The following is a 25,227-nucleotide window of genomic DNA, read 5'->3' as shown; positions in this document are numbered from 1 at the left end:
TCGCCCCCTGACAGGACCCAGCGATGACACTGAGAGCGTTACGGCCCGCCGTGAGTAGTAGTTCCACTTTTCATGCGTCGGCGTACAAGAGATGGGCATAAATTCATGGAAATGTTATTGCCTGTTATTAAATGTCCTAAAACTGTTTCTGCAAGTGAAGCGCAAAGATGGTTATTTTCAGAATGTGCCCGGTTTACACCGCTGTGCCCTGTCCGCCCTCAGGTTTAGATCGCTCCAAGGTGCTGCCATTAGGTTCGCTTGTTTCCTAGCTCGGGATGCAGCGCCCTGGGCGGGACTAGCGGCTTGGCTGCCCCGGCTTCATGCCGCCCGCTTGACGCGCACCCTGCGTGCGCAGACAGCTGTGGCCTGTACCGCACATGGATTGCGGTGCAGGGCGGGCGCGGGTCGCGGTTCACCCCAGGGTCTCATTTAAGAGTTAGAGCAGGGCCTGCACTGTAAGGTGGCGGGAGGGAAACAGGAAGGGCCCTGCTTTCGAAACACAGAAGCGTCTAATGGCAAACACCTTGTTTTATAACATCGGCGTTAAACCATGTTCTACTTCATGCGTTAAAAAGCTTGGTAGTTAAACATGCTAACAGCTAAACTAAGCTTCTGTCAAACAGTTTTAACCATTCAGGTCAGGATTCATCAAGCCAACGCAAAGTTTGTCTACAAACTTTAGCATGTAGTTAGAGGTCTTTATACACTGTCCAAGAGGCACCCGGAAATATAACCCGAAGGCCTCACGATTTTAGAAATGAAACGCTGACACGTTTGATGATAGGTTTGGTGGTTGGGCTATACATGTTTTTGAAATATCTCCCATCTCTGGACATACCGCAGCGTCATGGTGTTGATGCATTAAGTCGGGTGGTTGGGCCATGCATTTTTTTGAAATATTGCCCATCTCTGGACCTACCACTGCGTCATGGTGTTGATGCGTCAACACCGTGACGCAGCGCCTCGTTTCTTTCACAGGGAGCCGAGTTACGTGGCTGAGACGTTAAGCGGCGAAGGATCCGAAAACTCCCAGCGGGACTCCTCGCCCCCTGACAGGACCCAGCGATGACACTGAGAGCGTTACGGCCCGCCGTGAGTAGTAGTTCCACTTTTCATGCGTCGGCGTACAAGAGATGGGCGTAAATTCATGGAAATGTTATTGCCTGTTATTAAATGTCCTAAAACTGTTTCTGCAAGTCAAGCGCAAAGATGGTTATTTTCAGAATGTGCCCGGTTTACACCGCTGTGCCCTGTCCGCCCTCAGGTTTAGGTCGCTCCAAGGTGCTGCCATTAGGTTCGCTTGTTTCCTAGCTCGGGATGCAGCGCCCTGGGCGGGACTAGCGGCTTGGCTGCCCCGGCTTCATGCCGCCCGCTTGACGCGCACCCTGCGTGCGCAGACAGCTGTGGCCTGTACCGCACATGGATTGCGGTGCAGGGCGGGCGCGGGTCGCGGTTCACCCCAGGGTCTCATTTAAGAGTTAGAGCAGGGCCTGCACTGTAAGGTGGCGGGAGGGAAACAGGAAGGGCCCTGCTTTCGAAACACAGAAGCGTCTAATGGCAAACACCTTGTTTTATAACATCGGCGTTAAACCATGTTCATGCTTCATGCGTTAAAAAGCTTGGTACTTAAACATGCTAACAGCTAAACTAAGCTTCTGTCAAACAGTTTTAACCGTTCAGGTCAGGATTCGTCAAGCCAACGCAAAGTTTGTCTACAAACTTTAGCATGTAGTTAGAGGTCTTTATACACTGTCCAAGAGGCACCCGGAAATATAACCCGAAGGCCTCACGCTTTTAGAAATGAAACGCTGACACATTTGATGATAGGTTTGGTGGTTGGGCTATACATGTTTTTGAAATATCTCCCATCTCTGGACATACCGCAGTGTCATGGTGTTGATGTATTAAGTCGGGTGGTTGGGCCATGCATTTTTTTGAAATATTGCCCATCTCTGGACCTACCACTGCGTCATGGTGTTGATGCGTCAACACCGTGACGCAGCGCCTCGTTTCTTTCACAGGGAGCCGAGTTACGTGGCTGAGACGTTAAGCGGCGAAGGATCCGAAAACTCCCAGCGGGACTCCTCGCCCCCTGACAGGACCCAGCGATGACACTGAGAGCGTTACGGCCCGCCGTGAGTAGTAGTTCCACTTTTCATGCGTCGGCGTACAAGAGATGGGCGTAAATTCATGGAAATGTTATTGCCTGTTATTAAATGTCCTAAAACTGTTTCTGCAAGTCAAGCGCAAAGATGGTTATTTTCAGAATGTGCCCGGTTTACACCGCTGTGCCCTGTCCGCCCTCAGGTTTAGGTCGCTCCAAGGTGCTGCCATTAGGTTCGCTTGTTTCCTAGCTCGGGATGCAGCGCCCTGGGCGGGACTAGCGGCTTGGCTGCCCCGGCTTCATGCCGCCCGCTTGACGCGCACCCTACGTGCGCAGACAGCTGTGGCCTGTACCGCACATGGATTGCGGTGCAGGGCGGGCGCGGGTCGCGGTTCACCCCAGGGTCTCATTTAAGAGTTAGAGCAGGGCCTGCACTGTAAGGTGGCGGGAGGGAAACAGGAAGGGCCCTGCTTTCGAAACACAGAAGCGTCTAATGGCAAACACCTTGTTTTATAACATCGGCGTTAAACCATGTTCATGCTTCATGCGTTAAAAAGCTTGGTACTTAAACATGCTAACAGCTAAACTAAGCTTCTGTCAAACAGTTTTAACCGTTCAGGTCAGGATTCGTCAAGCCAACGCAAAGTTTGTCTACAAACTTTAGCATGTAGTTAGAGGTCTTTATACACTGTCCAAGAGGCACCCGGAAATATAACCCGAAGACCTCACGCTTTTAGAAATGAAACGCTGACACATTTGATGATAGGTTTGGTGGTTGGGCTATACATGTTTTTGAAATATCTCCCATCTCTGGACATACCGCAGCGTCATGGTGTTGATGTATTAAGTCGGGTGGTTGGGCCATGCATTTTTTTGAAATATTGCCCATCTCTGGACCTACCACTGCGTTATGGTGTTGATGCGTCAACACCGTGACGCAGCGCCTCGTTTCTTTCACAGGGAGCCGAGTTACGTGGCTGAGACGTTAAGCGGCGAAGGATCCGAAAACTCCCAGCGGGACTCCTCGCCCCCTGACAGGACCCAGCGATGACACTGAGAGCGTTACGGCCCGCCGTGAGTAGTAGTTCCACTTTTCATGCGTCGGCGTACAAGAGATGGGCGTAAATTCATGGAAATGTTATTGCCTGTTATTAAATGTCCTAAAACTGTTTCTGCAAGTCAAGCGCAAAGATGGTTATTTTCAGAATGTGCCCGGTTTACACCGCTGTGCCCTGTCCGCCCTCAGGTTTAGGTCGCTCCAAGGTGCTGCCATTAGGTTCGCTTGTTTCCTAGCTCGGGATGCAGCGCCCTGGGCGGGACTAGCGGCTTGGCTGCCCCGGCTTCATGCCGCCCGCTTGACGCGCACCCTGCGTGCGCAGACAGCTGTGGCCTGTACCGCACATGGATTGCGGTGCAGGGCGGGCGCGGGTCGCGGTTCACCCCAGGGTCTCATTTAAGAGTTAGAGCAGGGCCTGCACTGTAAGGTGGCGGGAGGGAAACAGGAAGGGCCCTGCTTTCGAAACACAGAAGCGTCTAATGGCAAACACCTTGTTTTATAACATCGGCGTTAAACCATGTTCATGCTTCATGCGTTAAAAAGCTTGGTACTTAAACATGCTAACAGCTAAACTAAGCTTCTGTCAAACAGTTTTAACCGTTCAGGTCAGGATTCGTCAAGCCAACGCAAAGTTGGCCTACAAACTTTAGCATGTAGTTAGAGGTCATTATACACTGTCCAAGAGCCACCCGGAAATATAACCCGAAGGCCTCACGCTTTTAGAAATGAAACGCTGACACGTTTGATGATAGGTTTGGTGGTTGGGCTATACATGTTTTTGAAATATCTCCCATCTCTGGACATACCGCAGCGTCATGGTGTTGATGCATTAAGTCGGGTGGTTGGGCCATGCATTTTTTTGAAATATTGCCCATCTCTGGACCTACCACTGCGTCATGGTGTTGATGCGTCAACACCGTGACGCAGCGCCTCGTTTCTTTCACAGGGAGCCGAGTTACGTGGCTGAGACGTTAAGCGGCGAAGGATCCGAAAACTCCCAGCGGGACTCCTCGCCCCCTGACAGGACCCAGCGATGACACTGAGAGCGTTACGGCCCGCCGTGAGTAGTAGTTCCACTTTTCATGCGTCGGCGTACAAGAGATGGGCGTAAATTCATGGAAATGTTATTGCCTGTTATTAAATGTCCTAAAACTGTTTCTGCAAGTCAAGCGCAAAGATGGTTATTTTCAGAATGTGCCCGGTTTACACCGCTGTGCCCTGTCCGCCCTCAGGTTTAGGTCGCTCCAAGGTGCTGCCATTAGGTTCGCTTGTTTCCTAGCTCGGGATGCAGCGCCCTGGGCGGGACTAGCGGCTTGGCTGACCCGGCTTCATGCCGCCCGCTTGACGCGCACCCTGCGTGCGCAGACAGCTGTGGCCTGTACCGCACATGGATTGCGGTGCAGGGCGGGCGCGGGTCGCGGTTCACCCCAGGGTCTCATTTAAGAGTTAGAGCAGGGCCTGCACTGTAAGGTGGCGGGAGGGAAACAGGAAGGGCCCTGCTTTCGAAACACAGAAGCGTCTAATGGCAAAAACCTTGTTTTATAACATCGGCGTTAAACCATGTTCATGCTTCATGCGTTAAAAAGCTTGGTACTTAAACATGCTAACAGCTAAACTAAGCTTCTGTCAAACAGTTTTAACCGTTCAGGTCAGGATTCGTCAAGCCAACGCAAAGTTGGCCTACAAACTTTAGCATGTAGTTAGAGGTCATTATACACTGTCCAAGAGGCACCCGGAAATATAACCCGAAGGCCTCACGCTTTTAGAAATGAAACACTGACACGTTTGATGATAGGTTTGGTGGTTGGGCTATACATGTTTTTGAAATATCTCCCATCTCTGGACATACCGCAGCGTCATGGTGTTGATGCATTAAGTCGGGTGGTTGGGCCATGCATTTTTTTGAAATATTGCCCATCTCTGGACCTACCACTGCGTCATGGTGTTTATGCGTCAACACCGTGACGCAGCGCCTCGTTTCTTTCACAGGGAGCCGAGTTACGTGGCTGAGACGTTAAGCGGCGAAGGATCCGAAAACTCCCAGCGGGACTCCTCGCCCCCTGACAGGACCCAGCGATGACACTGAGAGCGTTACGGCCCGCCGTGAGTAGTAGTTCCACTTTTCATGCGTCGGCGTACAAGAGATGGGCGTAAATTCATGGAAATGTTATTGCCTGTTATTAAATGTCCTAAAACTGTTTCTGCAAGTCAAGCGCAAAGATGGTTATTTTCAGAATGTGCCCGGTTTACACCGCTGTGCCCTGTCCGCCCTCAGGTTTAGGTCGCTCCAAGGTGCTGCCATTAGGTTCGCTTGTTTCCTAGCTCGGGATGCAGCGCCCTGGGCGGGACTAGCGGCTTGGCTGCCCCGGCTTCATGCCGCCCGCTTGACGCGCACCCTGCGTGCGCAGACAGCTGTGGCCTGTACCGCACATGGATTGCGGTGCAGGGCGGGCGCGGGTCGCGGTTCACCCCAGGGTCTCATTTAAGAGTTAGAGCAGGGCCTGCACTGTAAGGTGGCGGGAGGGAAACAGGAAGGGCCCTGCTTTCGAAACACAGAAGCGTCTAATGGCAAACACCTTGTTTTATAACATCGGCGTTAAACTATGTTCATGCTTCATGCGTTAAAAAGCTTGGTACTTAAACATGCTAACAGCTAAACTAAGCTTCTGTCAAACAGTTTTAACCGTTCAGGTCAGGATTCGTCAAGCCAACGCAAAGTTTGTCTACAAACTTTAGCATGTAGTTAGAGGTCTTTATACACTGTCCAAGAGGCACCCGGAAATATAACCCGAAGGCCTCACGCTTTTAGAAATGAAACGCTGACACATTTGATGATAGGTTTGGTGGTTGGGCTATACATGTTTTTGAAATATCTCCCATCTCTGGACATACCGCAGCGTCATGGTGTTGATGTATTAAGTCGGGTGGTTGGGCCATGCATTTTTTTGAAATATTGCCCATCTCTGGACCTACCACTGCGTCATGGTGTTGATGCGTCAACACCGTGACGCAGCGCCTCGTTTCTTTCACAGGGAGCCGAGTTACGTGGCTGAGACGTTAAGCGGCGAAGGATCCGAAAACTCCCAGCGGGACTCCTCGCCCCCTGACAGGACCCAGCGATGACACTGAGAGCGTTACGGCCCGCCGTGAGTAGTAGTTCCACTTTTCATGCGTCGGCGTACAAGAGATGGGCGTAAATTCATGGAAATGTTATTGCCTGTTATTAAATGTCCTAAAACTGTTTCTGCAAGTCAAGCGCAAAGATGGTTATTTTCAGAATGTGCCCGGTTTACACCGCTGTGCCCTGTCCGCCCTCAGGTTTAGGTCGCTCCAAGGTGCTGCCATTAGGTTCGCTTGTTTCCTAGCTCGGGATGCAGCGCCCTGGGCGGGACTAGCGGCTTGGCTGCCCCGGCTTCATGCCGCCCGCTTGACGCGCACCCTGCGTGCGCAGACAGCTGTGGCCTGTACCGCACATGGATTGCGGTGCAGGGCGGGCGCGGGTCGCGGTTCACCCCAGGGTCTCATTTAAGAGTTAGAGCAGGGCCTGCACTGTAAGGTGGCGGGAGGGAAACAGGAAGGGCCCTGCTTTCGAAACACAGAAGCGTCTAATGGCAAACACCTTGTTTTATAACATCGGCGTTAAACTATGTTCATGCTTCATGCGTTAAAAAGCTTGGTACTTAAACATGCTAACAGCTAAACTAAGCTTCTGTCAAACAGTTTTAACCGTTCAGGTCAGGATTCGTCAAGCCAACGCAAAGTTTGTCTACAAACTTTAGCATGTAGTTAGAGGTCTTTATACACTGTCCAAGAGGCACCCGGAAATATAACCCGAAGGCCTCACGCTTTTAGAAATGAAACGCTGACACATTTGATGATAGGTTTGGTGGTTGGGCTATACATGTTTTTGAAATATCTCCCATCTCTGGACATACCGCAGCGTCATGGTGTTGATGTATTAAGTCGGGTGGTTGGGCCATGCATTTTTTTGAAATATTGCCCATCTCTGGACCTACCACTGCGTCATGGTGTTGATGCGTCAACACCGTGACGCAGCGCCTCGTTTCTTTCACAGGGAGCCGAGTTACGTGGCTGAGACGTTAAGCGGCGAAGGATCCGAAAACTCCCAGCGGGACTCCTCGCCCCCTGACAGGACCCAGCGATGACACTGAGAGCGTTACGGCCCGCCGTGAGTAGTAGTTCCACTTTTCATGCGTCGGCGTACAAGAGATGGGCGTAAATTCATGGAAATGTTATTGCCTGTTATTAAATGTCCTAAAACTGTTTCTGCAAGTCAAGCGCAAAGATGGTTATTTTCAGAATGTGCCCGGTTTACACCGCTGTGCCCTGTCCGCCCTCAGGTTTAGGTCGCTCCAAGGTGCTGCCATTAGGTTCGCTTGTTTCCTAGCTCGGGATGCAGCGCCCTGGGCGGGACTAGCGGCTTGGCTGCCCCGGCTTCATGCCGCCCGCTTGACGCGCACCCTGCGTGCGCAGACAGCTGTGGCCTGTACCGCACATGGATTGCGGTGCAGGGCGGGCGCGGGTCGCGGTTCACCCCAGGGTCTCATTTAAGAGTTAGAGCAGGGCCTGCACTGTAAGGTGGCGGGAGGGAAACAGGAAGGGCCCTGCTTTCGAAACACAGAAGCGTCTAATGGCAAACACCTTGTTTTATAACATCGGCGTTAAACCATGTTCATGCTTCATGCGTTAAAAAGCTTGGTACTTAAACATGCTAACAGCTAAACTAAGCTTCTGTCAAACAGTTTTAACCGTTCAGGTCAGGATTCGTCAAGCCAACGCAAAGTTGGCCTACAAACTTTAGCATGTAGTTAGAGGTCATTATACACTGTCCAAGAGGCACCCGGAAATATAACCCGAAGGCCTCACGCTTTTAGAAATGAAACGCTGACACGTTTGATGATAGGTTTGGTGGTTGGGCTATACATGTTTTTGAAATATCTCCCATCTCTGGACATACCGCAGCGTCATGGTGTTGATGCATTAAGTCGGGTGGTTGGGCCATGCATTTTTTTGAAATATTGCCCATCTCTGGACCTACCACTGCGTCATGGTGTTGATGCGTCAACACCGTGACGCAGCGCCTCGTTTCTTTCACAGGGAGCCGAGTTACGTGGCTGAGACGTTAAGCGGCGAAGGATCCGAAAACTCCCAGCGGGACTCCTCGCCCCCTGACAGGACCCAGCGATGACACTGAGAGCGTTACGGCCCGCCGTGAGTAGTAGTTCCACTTTTCATGCGTCGGCGTACAAGAGATGGGCGTAAATTCATGGAAATGTTATTGCCTGTTATTAAATGTCCTAAAACTGTTTCTGCAAGTCAAGCGCAAAGATGGTTATTTTCAGAATGTGCCCGGTTTACACCGCTGTGCCCTGTCCGCCCTCAGGTTTAGGTCGCTCCAAGGTGCTGCCATTAGGTTCGCTTGTTTCCTAGCTCGGGATGCAGCGCCCTGGGCGGGACTAGCGGCTTGGCTGCCCCGGCTTCATGCCGCCCGCTTGACGCGCACCCTGCGTGCGCAGACAGCTGTGGCCTGTACCGCACATGGATTGCGGTGCAGGGCGGGTGCGGGTCGCGGTTCACCCCAGGGTCTCATTTAAGAGTTAGAGCAGGGCCTGCACTGTAAGGTGGCGGGAGGGAAACAGGAAGGGCCCTGCTTTCGAAACACAGAAGCGTCTAATGGCAAACACCTTGTTTTATAACATCGGCGTTAAACCATGTTCATGCTTCATGCGTTAAAAAGCTTGGTACTTAAACATGCTAACAGCTAAACTAAGCTTCTGTCAAACAGTTTTAACCGTTCAGGTCAGGATTCGTCAAGCCAACGCAAAGTTTGTCTACAAACTTTAGCATGTAGTTAGAGGTCTTTATAAAACGGTTAGTTCCAATCCTTGATTCTGATTGGTCAATAGGTGTGCTTTATTCACGATAAAACACTGCTATGACCGCTTCACCCAACGGTTCTATTTAATATCACTGCGCCCTTAGCAACACCCTTAGCAACACATAAACATATAATGAGACAAAGTCTGAGAACAGTTTGTTGTTTTTATTGAGCTTTCATGTTGTTGTTCGCAGTCAGGGACTATTTTTTCTAGCGGAAGGAATGCTTTTATTGATTTAACTTCATGAAAGTTGCACTAATTTTTTTTTACTTTAACATTGTGTGGTAACCGTTTTATAAAAGCAATAAGGTACTCGAGGCAAGTGCTGTATCGTGAATAAGTAAAGGCCGAAGGGGTTGCAGGCACTCCGCTTCGCGTCGTGCCTAACAACGCCCTTCAGCCGTTACTTATTCACGATATAGCACAGCCTCTCGTACCTTATTGCTTACTTATACACTGTCCAAGAGGCACCCGGAAATATAACCCGAAGGCCTCACGCTTTTAGAAATGAAACGCTGACACGTTTGATGATAGGTTTGGTGGTTGGGCTATACATGTTTTTGAAATATCTCCCATCTCTGGACATTACGCAGCGTCATGGTGTTGATGCATTAAGTCGGGTGGTTGGGCCATGCATTTTTTTGAAATATTGCCCATCTCTGGACCTACCACTGCATCATGGTGTTGATGCGTCAACACCGTGACGCAGCGCCTCGTTTCTTTCACAGGGAGCCGAGTTACGTGGCTGAGACGTTAAGCGGCGAAGGATCCGAAAACTCCCAGCGGGACTCCTCGCCCCCTGACAGGACCCAGCGATGACACTTGAGAACGTTACGGCCCGCCGTGAGTAGTAGTTCCACTTTTCATGCGTCGGCGTACAAGAGATGGGCGTAAATTCATGGAAATGTTATTGCCTGTTATTAAATGTCCTAAAACTGTTTCTGCAAGTCAAGCGCAAAGATGGTTATTTTCAGAATGTGCCCGGTTTACACCGCTGTGCCCTGTCCGCCCTCAGGTTTAGGTCGCTCCAAGGTGCTGCCATTAGGTTCGCTTGTTTCCTAGCTCGGGATGCAGCGCCCTGGGCGGGACTAGCGGCTTGGCTGCCCCGGCTTCATGCCGCCCGCTTGACGCGCACCCTGCGTGCGCAGACAGCTGTGGCCTGTACCGCACATGGATTGCGGTGCAGGGCGGGCGCGGGTCGCGGTTCACCCCAGGGTCTCATTTAAGAGTTAGAGCAGGGCCTGCACTGTAAGGTGGCGGGAGGGAAACAGGAAGGGCCCTGCTTTCGAAACACAGAAGCGTCTAATGGCAAACACCTTGTTTTATAACATCGGCGTTAAACCATGTTCATGCTTCATGCGTTAAAAAGCTTGGTACTTAAACATGCTAACAGCTAAACTAATCTTCTGTCAAACAGTTTTAACCGTTCAGGTCAGGATTCATCAAGCCAACGCAAAGTTTGTCTACAAACTTTAGCATGTAGTTAGAGGTCTTTATACACTGTCCAAGAGGCACCCGGAAATATAACCCGAAGGCCTCACGCTTTTAGAAATGAAACGCTGACACGTTTGATGATAGGTTTGGTGGTTGGGCTATACATGTTTTTGAAATATCTCCCATCTCTGGACATACCGCAGCGTCATGGTGTTGATGCATTAAGTCGGGTGGTTGGGCCATGCATTTTTTTGAAATATTGCCCATCTCTGGACCTACCACTGCGTCATGGTGTTGATGCGTCAACACCGTGACGCAGCGCCTCGTTTCTTTCACAGGGAGCCGAGTTACGTGGCTGAGACGTTAAGCGGCGAAGGATCCGAAAACTCCCAGCGGGACTCCTCGCCCCCTGACAGGACCCAGCGATGACACTGAGAGCGTTACGGCCCGCCGTGAGTAGTAGTTCCACTTTTCATGCGTCGGCGTACAAGAGATGGGCGTAAATTCATGGAAATGTTATTGCCTGTTATTAAATGTCCTAAAACTGTTTCTGCAAGTCAAGCGCAAAGATGGTTATTTTCAGAATGTGCCCGGTTTACACCGCTGTGCCCTGTCCGCCCTCAGGTTTAGGTCGCTCCAAGGTGCTGCCATTAGGTTCGCTTGTTTCCTAGCTCGGGATGCAGCGCCCTGGGCGGGACTAGCGGCTTGGCTGCCCCGGCTTCATGCCGCCCGCTTGACGCGCACCCTGCGTGCGCAGACAGCTGTGGCCTGTACCGCACATGGATTGCGGTGCAGGGCGGGCGCGGGTCGCGGTTCACCCCAGGGTCTCATTTAAGAGTTAGAGCAGGGCCTGCACTGTAAGGTGGCGGGAGGGAAACAGGAAGGGCCCTGCTTTCGAAACACAGAAGCGTCTAATGGCAAACACCTTGTTTTATAACATCGGCGTTAAACCATGTTCATGCTTCATGCGTTAAAAAGCTTGGTACTTAAACATGCTAACAGCTAAACTAATCTTCTGTCAAACAGTTTTAACCGTTCAGGTCAGGATTCATCAAGCCAACGCAAAGTTTGTCTACAAACTTTAGCATGTAGTTAGAGGTCTTTATACACTGTCCAAGAGGCACCCGGAAATATAACCCGAAGGCCTCACGCTTTTAGAAATGAAACGCTGACACGTTTGATGATAGGTTTGGTGGTTGGGCTATACATGTTTTTGAAATATCTCCCATCTCTGGACATACCGCAGCGTCATGGTGTTGATGCATTAAGTCGGGTGGTTGGGCCATGCATTTTTTTGAAATATTGCCCATCTCTGGACCTACCACTGCGTCATGGTGTTGATGCGTCAACACCGTGACGCAGCGCCTCGTTTCTTTCACAGGGAGCCGAGTTACGTGGCTGAGACGTTAAGCGGCGAAGGATCCGAAAACTCCCAGCGGGACTCCTCGCCCCCTGACAGGACCCAGCGATGACACTGAGAGCGTTACGGCCCGCCGTGAGTAGTAGTTCCACTTTTCATGCGTCGGCGTACAAGAGATGGGCGTAAATTCATGGAAATGTTATTGCCTGTTATTAAATGTCCTAAAACTGTTTCTGCAAGTCAAGCGCAAAGATGGTTATTTTCAGAATGTGCCCGGTTTACACCGCTGTGCCCTGTCCGCCCTCAGGTTTAGGTCGCTCCAAGGTGCTGCCATTAGGTTCGCTTGTTTCCTAGCTCGGGATGCAGCGCCCTGGGCGGGACTAGCGGCTTGGCTGCCCCGGCTTCATGCCGCCCGCTTGACGCGCACCCTGCGTGCGCAGACAGCTGTGGCCTGTACCGCACATGGATTGCGGTGCAGGGCGGGCGCGGGTCGCGGTTCACCCCAGGGTCTCATTTAAGAGTTAGAGCAGGGCCTGCACTGTAAGGTGGCGGGAGGGAAACAGGAAGGGCCCTGCTTTCGAAACACAGAAGCGTCTAATGGCAAACACCTTGTTTTATAACATCGGCGTTAAACCATGTTCATGCTTCATGCGTTAAAAAGCTTGGTACTTAAACATGCTAACAGCTAAACTAAGCTTCTGTCAAACAGTTTTAACCGTTCAGGTCAGGATTCGTCAAGCCAACGCAAAGTTGGCCTACAAACTTTAGCATGTAGTTAGAGGTCATTATACACTGTCCAAGAGGCACCCGGAAATATAACCCAAAGGCCTCACGCTTTTAGAAATGAAACGCTGACACGTTTGATGATAGGTTTGGTGGTTGGGCTATACATGTTTTTGAAATATCTCCCATCTCTGGACATACCGCAGCGTCATGGTGTTGATGCATTAAGTCGGGTGGTTGGGCCATGCATTTTTTTGAAATATTGCCCATCTCTGGACCTACCACTGCGTCATGGTGTTGATGCGTCAACACCGTGACGCAGCGCCTCGTTTCTTTCACAGGGAGCCGAGTTACGTGGCTGAGACGTTAAGCGGCGAAGGATCCGAAAACTCCCAGCGGGACTCCTCGCCCCCTGACAGGACCCAGCGATGACACTGAGAGCGTTACGGCCCGCCGTGAGTAGTAGTTCCACTTTTCATGCGTCGGCGTACAAGAGATGGGCGTAAATTCATGGAAATGTTATTGCCTGTTATTAAATGTCCTAAAACTGTTTCTGCAAGTCAAGCGCAAAGATGGTTATTTTCAGAATGTGCCCGGTTTACACCGCTGTGCCCTGTCCGCCCTCAGGTTTAGGTCGCTCCAAGGTGCTGCCATTAGGTTCGCTTGTTTCCTAGCTCGGGATGCAGCGCCCTGGGCGGGACTAGCGGCTTGGCTGCCCCGGCTTCATGCCGCCCGCTTGACGCGCACCCTGCGTGCGCAGACAGCTGTGGCCTGTACCGCACATGGATTGCGGTGCAGGGCGGGTGCGGGTCGCGGTTCACCCCAGGGTCTCATTTAAGAGTTAGAGCAGGGCCTGCACTGTAAGGTGGCGGGAGGGAAACAGGAAGGGCCCTGCTTTCGAAACACAGAAGCGTCTAATGGCAAACACCTTGTTTTATAACATCGGCGTTAAACCATGTTCATGCTTCATGCGTTAAAAAGCTTGGTACTTAAACATGCTAACAGCTAAACTAAGCTTCTGTCAAACAGTTTTAACCGTTCAGGTCAGGATTCGTCAAGCCAACGCAAAGTTTGTCTACAAACTTTAGCATGTAGTTAGAGGTCTTTATAAAACGGTTAGTTCCAATCCTTGATTCTGATTGGTCAATAGGTGTGCTTTATTCACGATAAAACACTGCTATGACCGCTTCACCCAACGGTTCTATTTAATATCACTGCGCCCTTAGCAACACCCTTAGCAACACATAAACATATAATGAGACAAAGTCTGAGAACAGTTTGTTGTTTTTATTGAGCTTTCATGTTGTTGTTCGCAGTCAGGGACTATTTTTTCTAGCGGAAGGAATGCTTTTATTGATTTAACTTCATGAAAGTTGCACTAATTTTTTTTTACTTTAACATTGTGTGGTAACCGTTTTATAAAAGCAATAAGGCACTCGAGGCAAGTGCTGCATCGTGAATAAGCAAAGGCTGAAGGGGTTGCAGGCACTCCGCTTCGCGTCGTGCCTAACAACGCCCTTCAGCCGTTACTTATTCACGATATAGCACAGCCTCTCGTACCTTATTGCTTACTTATACACTGTCCAAGAGGCACCCGGAAATATAACCCGAAGGCCTCACGCTTTTAGAAATGAAACGCTGACACGTTTGATGATAGGTTTGGTGGTTGGGCTATACATGTTTTTGAAATATCTCCCATCTCTGGACATACCGCAGCGTCATGGTGTTGATGCATTAAGTCGGGTGGTTGGGCCATGCATTTTTTTGAAATATTGCCCATCTCTGGACCTACCACTGCATCATGGTGTTGATGCGTCAACACCGTGACGCAGCGCCTCGTTTCTTTCACAGGGAGCCGAGTTACGTGGCTGAGACGTTAAGCGGCGAAGGATCCGAAAACTCCCAGCGGGACTCCTCGCCCCCTGACAGGACCCAGCGATGACACTTGAGAACGTTACGGCCCGCCGTGAGTAGTAGTTCCACTTTTCATGCGTCGGCGTACAAGAGATGGGCGTAAATTCATGGAAATGTTATTGCCTGTTATTAAATGTCCTAAAACTGTTTCTGCAAGTCAAGCGCAAAGATGGTTATTTTCAGAATGTGCCCGGTTTACACCGCTGTGCCCTGTCCGCCCTCAGGTTTAGGTCGCTCCAAGGTGCTGCCATTAGGTTCGCTTGTTTCCTAGCTCGGGATGCAGCGCCCTGGGCGGGACTAGCGGCTTGGCTGCCCCGGCTTCATGCCGCCCGCTTGACGCGCACCCTGCGTGCGCAGACAGCTGTGGCCTGTACCGCACATGGATTGCGGTGCAGGGCGGGCGCGGGTCGCGGTTCACCCCAGGGTCTCATTTAAGAGTTAGAGCAGGGCCTGCACTGTAAGGTGGCGGGAGGGAAACAGGAAGGGCCCTGCTTTCGAAACACAGAAGCGTCTAATGGCAAACACCTTGTTTTATAACATCGGCGTTAAACCATGTTCATGCTTCATGCGTTAAAAAGCTTGGTACTTAAACATGCTAACAGCTAAACTAATCTTCTGTCAAACAGTTTTAACCGTTCAGGTCAGGATTCATCAAGCCAACGCAAAGTTTGTCTACAAACTTTAGCATGTAGTTAGAGGTCTTTATACACTGTCCAAGAGGCACCCGGAAATATAACCCGAAGGCCTCACGCTTTTAGAAATGAAACGCTGACACGTTTGATGATAGGTTTGGTGGTTGGGCTATACATGTTTTTGAAATATCTCCCATCTCTGGACATACCGCAGCGTCATGGTGTTGATGCATTAAGTCGGGTGGTTGGGCCATGCATTTTTTTGAAATATTGCCCATCTCTGGACCTACCACTGCGTCATGGTGTTGATGCGTCAACACCGTGACGCAGCGCCTCGTTTCTTTCACAGGGAGCCGAGTTACGTGGCTGAGACGTTAAGCGGCGAAGGATCCGAAAACTCCCAGCGGGACTCCTCGCCCCCTGACAGGACCCAGCGATGACACTGAGAGCGTTACGGCCCGCCGTGAGTAGTAGTTCCACTTTTCATGCGTCGGCGTACAAGAGATGGGCGTAAATTCATGGAAATGTTATTGCCTGTTATTAAATGTCCTAAAACTGTTTCTGCAAGTCAAGCGCAAAGATGGTTATTTTCAGAATGTGCCCGGTTTACACCGCTGTGCCCTGTCCGCCCTCAGGTTTAGGTCGCTCCAAGGTGCTGCCATTAGGTTCGCTTGTTTCCTAGCTCGGGATGCAGCGCCCTGGGCGGGACTAGCGGCTTGGCTGCCCCGGCTTCATGCCGCCCGCTTGACGCGCACCCTGCGTGCGCAGACAGCTGTGGCCTGTACCGCACATGGATTGCGGTGCAGGGCGGGCGCGGGTCGCGGTTCACCCCAGGGTCTCATTTAAGAGTTAGAGCAGGGCCTGCACTGTAAGGTGGCGGGAGGGAAACAGGAAGGGCCCTGCTTTCGAAACACAGAAGCGTCTAATGGCAAACACCTTGTTTTATAACATCGGCGTTAAACCATGTTCATGCTTCATGCGTTAAAAAGCTTGGTACTTAAACATGCTAACAGCTAAACTAATCTTCTGTCAAACAGTTTTAACCGTTCAGGTCAGGATTCATCAAGCCAACGCAAAGTTTGTCTACAAACTTTAGCATGTAGTTAGAGGTCTTTATACACTGTCCAAGAGGCACCCGGAAATATAACCCGAAGGCCTCACGCTTTTAGAAATGAAACGCTGACACGTTTGATGATAGGTTTGGTGGTTGGGCTATACATGTTTTTGAAATATCTCCCATCTCTGGACATACCGCAGCGTCATGGTGTTGATGCATTAAGTCGGGTGGTTGGGCCATGCATTTTTTTGAAATATTGCCCATCTCTGGACCTACCACTGCGTCATGGTGTTGATGCGTCAACACCGTGACGCAGCGCCTCGTTTCTTTCACAGGGAGCCGAGTTACGTGGCTGAGACGTTAAGCGGCGAAGGATCCGAAAACTCCCAGCGGGACTCCTCGCCCCCTGACAGGACCCAGCGATGACACTGAGAGCGTTACGGCCCGCCGTGAGTAGTAGTTCCACTTTTCATGCGTCGGCGTACAAGAGATGGGCGTAAATTCATGGAAATGTTATTGCCTGTTATTAAATGTCCTAAAACTGTTTCTGCAAGTCAAGCGCAAAGATGGTTATTTTCAGAATGTGCCCGGTTTACACCGCTGTGCCCTGTCCGCCCTCAGGTTTAGGTCGCTCCAAGGTGCTGCCATTAGGTTCGCTTGTTTCCTAGCTCGGGATGCAGCGCCCTGGGCGGGACTAGCGGCTTGGCTGCCCCGGCTTCATGCCGCCCGCTTGACGCGCACCCTGCGTGCGCAGACAGCTGTGGCCTGTACCGCACATGGATTGCGGTGCAGGGCGGGCGCGGGTCGCGGTTCACCCCAGGGTCTCATTTAAGAGTTAGAGCAGGGCCTGCACTGTAAGGTGGCGGGAGGGAAACAGGAAGGGCCCTGCTTTCGAAACACAGAAGCGTCTAATGGCAAACACCTTGTTTTATAACATCGGCGTTAAACCATGTTCATGCTTCATGCGTTAAAAAGCTTGGTACTTAAACATGCTAACAGCTAAACTAAGCTTCTGTCAAACAGTTTTAACCGTTCAGGTCAGGATTCGTCAAGCCAACGCAAAGTTGGCCTACAAACTTTAGCATGTAGTTAGAGGTCATTATACACTGTCCAAGAGGCACCCGGAAATATAACCCGAAGGCCTCACGCTTTTAGAAATGGAACGCTGACACGTTTGATGATAGGTTTGGTGGTTGGGCTATACATGTTTTTGAAATATCTCCCATCTCTGGACATACCGCAGCGTCATGGTGTTGATGCATTAAGTCGGGTGGTTGGGCCATGCATTTTTTTGAAATATTGCCCATCTCTGGACCTACCACTGCGTCATGGTGTTGATGCGTCAACACCGTGACGCAGCGCCTCGTTTCTTTCACAGGGAGCCGAGTTACGTGGCTGAGACGTTAAGCGGCGAAGGATCCGAAAACTCCCAGCGGGACTCCTCGCCCCCTGACAGGACCCAGCGATGACACTGAGAGCGTTACGGCCCGCCGTGAGTAGTAGTTCAACTTTTCATGCGTCGGCGTACAAGAGATGGGCATAAATTCATGGAAATGTTATTGCCTGTTATTAAATGTCCTAAAACTGTTTCTGCAAGTCAAGCGCAAAGATGGTTATTTTCAGAATGTGCCCGGTTTACACCGCTGTGCCCTGTCCGCCCTCAGGTTTAGGTCGCTCCAAGGTGCTGCCATTAGGTTCGCTTGTTTCCTAGCTCGGGATGCAGCGCCCTGGGCGGGACTAGCGGCTTGGCTGCCCCGGCTTCATGCCGCCCGCTTGACGCGCACCCTGCGTGCGCAGACAGCTGTGGCCTGTACCGCACATGGATTGCGGTGCAGGGCGGGCGCGGGTCGCGGTTCACCCCAGGGTCTCATTTAAGAGTTAGAGCAGGGCCTGCACTGTAAGGTGGCGGGAGGGAAACAGGAAGGGCCCTGCTTTCGAAACACAGAAGCGTCTAATGGCAAACACCTTGTTTTATAACATCGGCGTTAAACCATGTTCATGCTTCATGCGTTAAAAAGCTTGGTACTTAAACATGCTAACAGCTAAACTAAGCTTCTGTCAAACAGTTTTAACCGTTCAGGTCAGGATTCGTCAAGCCAACGCAAAGTTTGTCTACAAACTTTAGCATGTAGTTAGAGGTCTTTATACACTGTCCAAGAGGCACCCAGAAATATAACCAGAAGGCCTCACGCTTTTAGAAATGAAACGCTGACACGTTTGATGATAGGTTTGGTGGTTGGGCTATACATGTTTTTGAAATATCTCCCATCTCTGGACATACCGCAGCGTCATGGTGTTGATGCATTAAGTCGGGTGCTTGGGCCATGCATTTTTTTGAAATATTGCCCATCTTTGGACCTACCACTGCGTCATGGTGTTGATGCGTCAACACCGTGACGCAGCGCCTCGTTTCTTTCACAGGGAGCCGAGTTACGTGGCTGAGACGTTAAGCGGCGAAGGATCCGAAAACTCCCAGCGGGACTCCTCGCCCCCTGACAGGACCCAGCGATGACACTGAGAGCGTTACGGCCCGCCGTGAGTAGTAGTTCCACTTTTCATGCGTCGGCGTACAAGAGATGGGCGTAAATTCATGGAAATGTTATTGCCTGTTATTAAATGTCCTAAAACTGTTTCTGCAAGTCAAGCGCAAAGATGGTTATTTTCAGAATGTGCCCGGTTTACACCGCTGTGCCCTGTCCGCCCTCAGGTTTAGGTCGCTCCAAGGTGCTGCCATTAGGTTCGCTTGTTTCCTAGCTCGGGATGCAGCGCCCTGGGCGGGACAAGCGGCTTGGCTGCCCCGGCTTCATGCCGCCCGCTTGACGCGCACCCTGCGTGCGCAGACAGCTGTGGCCTGTACCGCACATGGATTGCGGTGCAGGGTGGGCGCGGGTCGCGGTTCACCCCAGGGTCTCATTTAAGAGTTAGAGCAGGGCCTGCACTGTAAGGTGGCGGGAGGGAAACAGGAAGGGCCCTGCTTTCGAAACACAGAAGCGTCTAATGGCAAACACCTTGTTTTATATCATCGGCGTTAAACCATGTTCATGCTTCATGCGTTTAAAAGCTTGGTACTTAAACATGCTAACAGCTAAACTAAGCTTCTGTCAAACAGTTTTAACCGTTCAGGTCAGGATTCGTCAAGCCAACGCAAAGTTTGTCTACAAACTTTAGCATGTAGTTAGAGGTCATTATACTCTGTCCAAGAGGCACCTGGAAATATAACCCGAAGGCCTCACGCTTTTAGAAATGAAACGCTGACACGTTTGATGATAGGTTTGGTGGTTGGGCTATAGATGTTTTTGAAATATCTCCCATCTCTGGACTTACCGTAGCGTCATGGTGTTGATGCATTAAGTCGGGTGGTTGGGCCATGCATTTTTTTGAAATATTGCCCATCTCTGGACCTACCACTGCGTCATGGTGTTGATGCGTCGACACCGTGACGCAGCACCTCGTTTCTTTCACAGGGAGCCGAGTTACGTGGCTGAGACGTTAAGCGGCGAAGGATCCAAAAACTCCCAGCGGGACTCCTTGCCCCCTGACAGGACCCAGCGATGACACTGAGAGCGTTATGGCCCGCCGTGAGTAGTAGTTCCACTTTTCATGCAGTTCACCCCATAGTTAGAGCAGGGCCTGCACTGTAAGGTGGTGGGTGTGAAACAGGAAGGGTCCTGCTTTAAAAAACACAGAAGCATCCTAGATAATTTACTCACCCCCATGTCATCCAATGTTGATGTCTTTCTTTGTTCAGTTGAGAAGAAATGTATTTTTTTGATGAAAACATTCCAGGATTTTTCTCAATTCAATAGACTTTATTGGACCCCTGTTTACAGTTTAAATTGAAGTTTCAATGCAGCTTTAAAGGTCTCCAAATTATCCCAACCGAGGTATAAAGCCCGATTTTTAGTCGTGCGTAGGTTGTACGCCGTAGCTTCGCGCTGTGATTGGTCCACCAGAACTCCTCCCGTCAGGTAAAAAAAACGGTGTAATAGTTATTTTCGTTTGTGACGGTGAAAACAAAGATGAGCCAAGTTGAGGAGTGATTTAACTCAAAATGCATCAAAAGTCGCTGTTTATTTACTTCCATCATTGCTGGTCTTCTCAAATTATACACAACAAGTTGCTGTTTCTTCTTCGTTTGTGGGTTAACTTGCTAAGCTTCTTCTTCTTTGTCGTTTGTGCTGCTACTGTGGTTACATGCGTGGTTACTGCCTACCAGCGGTCTGCGCGTGTGTTTGCACGTCGACGCGGACGGCGACCCAAAAGTATAAATGAAAACCGACGTGGAACCTACTCCGTCGCGGCTACGCCGTAGGACCTACGCACGACTAAAAGGAGCCCTTAAGGTTGTTAGCTAGCAAAGCGGCAAGAAAATTAAAAAAATATGTACTTTTAAACTTCAACTTCTCATCTTGCACTATCTATGTGATGCGCCAGCAGTAAACAATAAACTGACACAAAGACATTAATTAATATCATTCCACATACCACGACGTCAGAACGGTCCTCTTCTCCACACTTGTAAACACTGGAGCGTTAAATTTGCATACGTCATGCTTGACCTTTCGATGTCATAATGCATTACGTGAGGTCGCGCTGGCGCGTCACACGATTATTTTTTATTTTATTTTTTAATTTTTCTTGCCGAAAATGACAATCGTTCGACTTATCACTAGATAAATCCCTTATGCCTTGTTTGGGATTGTTTAAAGCCCTTTGAAGCTGCGTTGAAACTGCAGGGTTAGGGTTAAAAAACTTCTTAACTGATCAAAGAAAGACATCACCATTTGAGGAGACATGGGGTTGAGTAAATTATTGGGATTTTTTTAAGGAAAGTAGAGTAATAATTTAATCTCAGATAAATGTATATTCAAATAATGTGTTTGCCTCGTCTCTCCCCTAAGATTCTTCCTCTGGTTAAAAATAAAAAGATGTATAAGTATTTTGATTTCTCGTCTTATTATTGGGAGCATTTCTATCAGTGATAAAACAAAGAAATAATCTGTGTATCACAAACATATTATACAAAGGAAAAATGTTTTGGCTAAGGCAATGGTGAATTGGAATAACATTATACTTCCCTTTCTTTTCAGAATTTATTGTAAGATATTAATAAATATGTAATTCCTAATGAGGTCAAAACACCCTGATAGCAATCATTGTCTAAATGTATTTTTATAAATATACACAATCAGCCATAACAATATGACCACCTGCCTAATATTTCCACCAAAACAGCCCTGACCAATCAAGGCATAGACATAGAATTTAGCACCAGATCTTGCTGCATATATAATGCTGCCTTTTAATTTTTAAAGGTCACATAACATATATCATATAACAATATCATGTTAATGTTATCTTGGGTACCTGTAATGTATTGAAGACAGGAAAATTCATGTGGTGAACTGAACTGGCTTTTACTCATGTCTGCATATATAATAAGATGGTAATGCCTCACAGAGTTCACTCAGTTACATTACAACATGTACACATACATGACATCTCCCTTTATTAATTTTTTAAAACATTATTGGCCTCCTAAGACCCGAGCTTTGTTTTTTTTTCAGATTTCTTCCAGCTATTTTAGGGTTAGGAAGAACCAATAAATATAACAACCAATTATTTGTCTTTGAACATGAAGCAGTGTAATTGTCCATGTTTGTGTTCAACAGGTTCCAGTTACACAGAATTAAGTATTATGGTGCAAACAACTAAAAAAAGTGATGTCCACGTATGTTGAATAATACTTAATTCTGGTGCCTGTTAGCCTGTCTGCATACCGAGCGTATTATTCTGCCTGTCTGTGTCTTTCTGTTTTGACCCGTGCCTGTTTATTGTGTTTTTATTGTTTGCTGCCTGCCTCGACCCTTGCTTGGATATTGACAGTGGTGTAAAGTAATGAAATACAAATACTCTCATTACTGTAATTGAGTAGTTTTTCCTCAATAATTGTAATTTATTAGGTAGTTTATTTTTAGGGCTGTATCTGTACATTTATGGCGCTACTTTCCCGCAACCCGCCGTCATTACATTATGGGCCCTATTTTAACGATCTGGGGCCGTATTCACAAAGAACCTTAAGGCTAAAAGTAGCTCCTAACTGGCAAATTTAGGAGCAACTTCTAAAAATAAAGGGCGTGTCACTCCTAACTTTAGGACTCCTAATTTTTTTCACTAAAAGTAATTCACGAAGCATTTTAGCCCTAAAAGTAGCACCTAAGTCTGGGACAGCTTAAAAGAAATCGAGAGGACTCCTAACTCACTAAGACCTATTCACAAAGAATCCTAAAGGCTTAGGTGCTGTCTGATCCTCCTTAACACGGACAGTTTCACCAACTCAAAAGCTTTGCCTAGACTTAAAAGCACACTTTAATGTAAGCATATTGTTTATGACATTTGTTTTTTACAATTCATTACATTCATGAAAAGCAGGAAGTTTTTAGAATTACATGAAACAATAATGATATTATGATATTATATATTTAATATTGTACACCAACGCCATGCTTGCCCGTTTAAAGGCTGCAATCTCAACCCTTGACTGCGATTGTAATGCATACCACCGCCTCTCGCAGTCGTCCGAGTCTGCTGCATTGATCTGCAAACAAATCCTCTCCCCATGCGCGGGTTGATCCGAAATGAGCGTGTGCCTGCGGTTACGAGTCATCCAAAAATATTTTTTATGATATTCGGGTCGCGGTCGGGCGGGTCTTTGAAATAAAAATGCCAGTAAACTATTTTAAACAATTACTATTTAAAAAAAAATGCGGGCCAGGGAGCGGGTCGGGTATATATATCATGAATGATCCAGCGTCTATGGGCTTTTGGCGAGTTCATAATCCACCGTCATTTATTTATTACATTAGGCTTCTATATGGGCAACATTTCCTTGCTTTAAGTAGTTTTTTTAGGCTAATATGTAATAATAGGATGTAAATTAATCAAGCAAGTGTTAATGCAATGTCATTTTTTATTATTAGGCAATTGGCGGTTTTCATTTGGGTATTAGCTAGCTTGATTTAATTTAATTTCATTCACGACTTTTCTTTTATATATGCATTTCGATGGTATTACTATTATTATTTTGTGTAGGACACAGACATATCTTGATGTTGTAATTCCATGATTTGGTGCGTCTGTGTTATGTTCCGCATGACAGCCTGTCAGTGTCATCTAACAACCAATCACCGTGGTCATTGCGAGGCAGCTCGTGCATGAGAATTGACGTCATCCGTAGCAACGGAGACTCACTCTTGGTTTAGGAGTTATCATTTTTCCTTACTAAAAGTAGGTCTGAAAGGCGTTGTGAATAACTTTTAAGAGAAAACTCCTAGCTAAAATCTTTTAGTGCGATTTAAGAGTACTCTTAGTGGTAAGATAAAATTCTTTGTGAATACGGCCGCTGAAACGCAAGTGCGAAGCGCAAAGCGCAAGTGACTTTGTGGGCAGATCTTGGGCGCAGTTGCTATTTTCCCGGCGGGAGAAATAACTCTTGCGCCAGGCACAAATCAATAAGGGGTTGGTCTGAAGTAGGTTCATTATTCATAGGTGTGGTTTGGGCGTAACGTCAAATAAACCAATCAGAACGCTATCCAACATTCCCTTTAAACAAAAGGGCGCACGTTCCATGGCGGGTTGCTATTATTATGACGGATTTACCAGGCGCACGCCAGGAGCGGTTCACAGCCGAGGAGACCCACGTTCTTGTAAGAGCAGTCAAAGAAAGAGAAGTTGTTTTGTATGAGGATATGAGAAACCCGCCCAAATCAGCGTCGGTTAAACAGGTGTGAGAGGAAATAGCCACAATTGTCTCATCAGCTGGCATCCCCATCGTAGCGCCAAGCGCTACAATGATGTCAGGAGACGGGGGAATCCCAAGCTTGCCAGCATAAATCCGGCACGCTGTGTAACGGGACGTGGATCTGCCTCTACACATGACCTGACGCCGGCAGAGGACATCGCTGCGTCCACCCTCACCGCTGAAAGCCAAGAAACGCAAGCAGTCCAACCCCAAAGTACACTTACAAATCAAGTTCATATACATTAAGGTTTCTTATGAAAACATTTTAATTATTATTTACATAAAATAAATGTAATACAGCCACACAACAAACTTATGAAAATATTTTAATTGTTTTTTGCATGATAATTTTTTAACGCAGCCACACAATAAATAAAAACTATCACCACAATGCTCACCACTATGATTTCCCTTATCTCATGTGTTAATATTTTTTATTGTAACAATTTATGATTTGCAATAATAACTGTTGCATCTGTGTAGATTAGATAGGCAAAGTGTGTGCGCATTGTGCACGCTATACATTATGGTCAAGCATGCGCCCTTAAAATAGCATAATGAACAACGCGCAACGCGCCACTGACTTTAGACTAGTTTTTTTTGGTCAGTGGCGCAATTGTTTTTTGAAACTGCAAAACAGCATCAGGGATGGTTTGCGCCAGAACATGCTTCCTTTTTTGCGCTGAACTGCCCAGGGAGCGCAAGTTCATTCCCTAGTTTGAGGAAGTGCGTCTGTGGAGGGAAAAAAAACCTTTGCGCCGGTGCAAAATACAAATGATACATGCGTCACTGACAAATTCAATTGCGCTGGGTGCAAGATAGGGCCCTTTATGTTTATTTTTTCCTGTCAGTGATGATTGATCACATTGTGAAGGTTTAATATAACTGAATGACTGGTAACATCTGATCACATTGTGAAGGTTTAATATAACTGCATGACAGGTAACATCTGATCACATTGTGAAGGTTTAATATAACTGCATGACAGATAACATCTGATCACATTGTGAAGGTTTAATATACTGAATGACAGATAACATCTGATCACATTGTGAAGGTTTAATATAACTGAATGACAGATAACATCTGATCACACTGCGAAGGTTTAATATAACTGCATGACATATAACATCTGATCACATTGTGAAGGTTTATTAACACTGAATGACAGATAACATCTGATCACATTGTAAAGGTTTAATATAACTGAATGACAGATAACATCTGATCACATTGTGAAGGTTT

General features: G+C 48.3%; 1 long non-coding RNA gene across 3 annotated transcripts; it reads left to right on the top strand.

The window, feature by feature from the left end:
• Positions 1-638: 638 nt before the first annotated feature.
• On the top strand, positions 639-21,091 carry LOC141367187 (uncharacterized). 3 transcript variants are annotated; one of them, XR_012371411.1, is made up of 5 exons: positions 639-2,781; positions 4,868-9,039; positions 10,551-13,679; positions 17,277-18,716; positions 19,646-21,091. It is a non-coding gene; the product is annotated as an uncharacterized lncRNA (long non-coding RNA). The 3 variants fall into 3 exon arrangements; XR_012371410.1 differs by lacking the exon at positions 19,646-21,091 and having other exon boundaries at positions 17,277-19,569; XR_012371412.1 differs by lacking the exon at positions 19,646-21,091 and having other exon boundaries at positions 15,191-19,567.
• Positions 21,092-25,227: the final 4,136 nt, after the last annotated feature.

Source organism: Misgurnus anguillicaudatus, chromosome 2 (assembly GCF_027580225.2).
Source record: "Misgurnus anguillicaudatus chromosome 2, ASM2758022v2, whole genome shotgun sequence".
NCBI classification, from domain to species: Eukaryota; Metazoa; Chordata; class Actinopteri; order Cypriniformes; family Cobitidae; genus Misgurnus; species Misgurnus anguillicaudatus.
This window is presented reverse-complemented; position numbering and strand designations above follow the sequence as displayed.